At 39.9% G+C, this 1,638-nt stretch overlaps 1 protein-coding gene across 1 annotated transcript in view; it reads right to left on the bottom strand.

The window, feature by feature from the left end:
• Nucleotides 1-1,638, bottom strand: part of Hspd1 (heat shock protein family D (Hsp60) member 1) — a 10,655-nt gene that overhangs the window by 2,817 nt on the left and 6,200 nt on the right. The gene's annotated exons all lie outside the window — the stretch shown is intronic.

Raw genomic sequence — 1,638 nt, 5'->3', positions numbered from 1 at the left:
AAAAAAAAAAAAAAAAAAAAAGACTACATGGAATGGAAACACCTTGCTTAGCTCTGGAGCTACTGAGACTTTTTAGGACTCCCACCCCTTATCATTCTTTAACTTTTGGTCAAATTAAGACAAACTGGTTACTTCCTACTCATCTCTACTTATTCCAATCGTACACTGCTGACCTGACATTCTAGGTTCAACACCTGCAGCCAAGACCAATCCCGTGAGGTTAAAGGGCAAACTGAAAGTTGTTTTGTGAGTGACAGAATACAGTACTAAACACCAGCAGGTTACCTAATAAGCAGGTACTCTATGGACTCCATTTAGTACCACACGCTTAAAACAAGCTTGAGCAACGGATGTTCTGAGTCCACCCATATCAGTGGTACATGGTCACCTGAATTTTTACCAGGTATACAAATATTTGAAATACATGGTCAAGAAACATCCACCCGAGAACAGCCACTAAGACAGGAAATTCCAAACTGCGACAGAGCTGATCTACTTTCTAAGAAGCCAAATTAAAGTCACCAGAAATGGGCATGAGGCACATGCCTGTAATTCCAGCAACCAAAAGATAACCCTTCTCCACTGTTGGTGGGAATGTAGCCTTTTACAACCCCTGTGGAAATCAGTGTGGAGATTCCTTAAAAAACTAGGATTGGGGCTGGGGAGATGGCTCAGTGGAGTAAGTGCTTCCTTGGCAAGCACGAGGGCCTGAGTTCAATCCCCGGTTCCACAAAAAAAAAACCAAAAAAAACACTAGGATTAACGGTTCCATCCGACTCAGGTATTCCCCTCTTGGTTATGTTCCCAAACTAAAAACATCGTATCACAGCACCCATGTTTACAGCAGCACAAGGTATAATAGCTGAATCTTGGAAACAACCCAAACATCCATCAACTGCAGAATCAATAAAAAAAGCTATATACTGTACTCTAAGACAAAAAATACACAATGAGTTACAATGTACTGATTATTGTAACTCTTTTACATCCTTTTCAAAGCTGTTGACAAGGCACTAACTCAGTAGCCTACCTTAAGAAAAAGTTGCACAGAATACTAACGGCTTAGGGGTGCTACTCAATTATCTGAAACATAAGGATTCATGGAACACATGTATCATAACTACCACTCTAGACACAAACAAGTGGATCCAATGTGGAGGCCTGTAACATAGATCTCAAATGGGTAACTTTTGCATTAGAAATGTAAATCTAAGGAAGCACAGAAGGAGCGTGGATCGGAAGCAGAGGGATACTTCAGGACTAGAAAGAAGTCACAAATCTTCCAAAGGTGGGAGTAGTAGGGATGCAAAAGGATCAAAGGATAAGAATTCCCGCTCTGACAGAAAGAGGTCTACATCAGAGAGTAGTCGATCAGGCAAAAGATCTTCAAGAAGTGAAAGAGACCGAAAATCAGACAGGAAAGACAAAAGGCATTAATGGAAGAATCCAGGCTTTCTTAGCCTATTCGCAGCAGAAGATTTGATGAGTAAAAGGATTACCTTTCCTTGTAAGGAGGATGCTGCCTTAAGAAATGCATGTTGTAAAAAATCTTTTTGGAAAATACAGACTGTTTGTTTACCAGACATTCTTGTACTTTTTGCATAATTTTGTAAGAGTTATTTATCAAAATTATGTGAG

Source organism: Octodon degus, unplaced genomic scaffold (assembly GCF_000260255.1).
Source record: "Octodon degus isolate 3935 unplaced genomic scaffold, OctDeg1.0 scaffold00025, whole genome shotgun sequence".
NCBI classification, from domain to species: domain Eukaryota; kingdom Metazoa; phylum Chordata; class Mammalia; order Rodentia; family Octodontidae; genus Octodon; species Octodon degus.
Note: the sequence above shows the minus strand (reverse complement) of the source record. Positions and strands in the feature narration are given on the sequence as shown.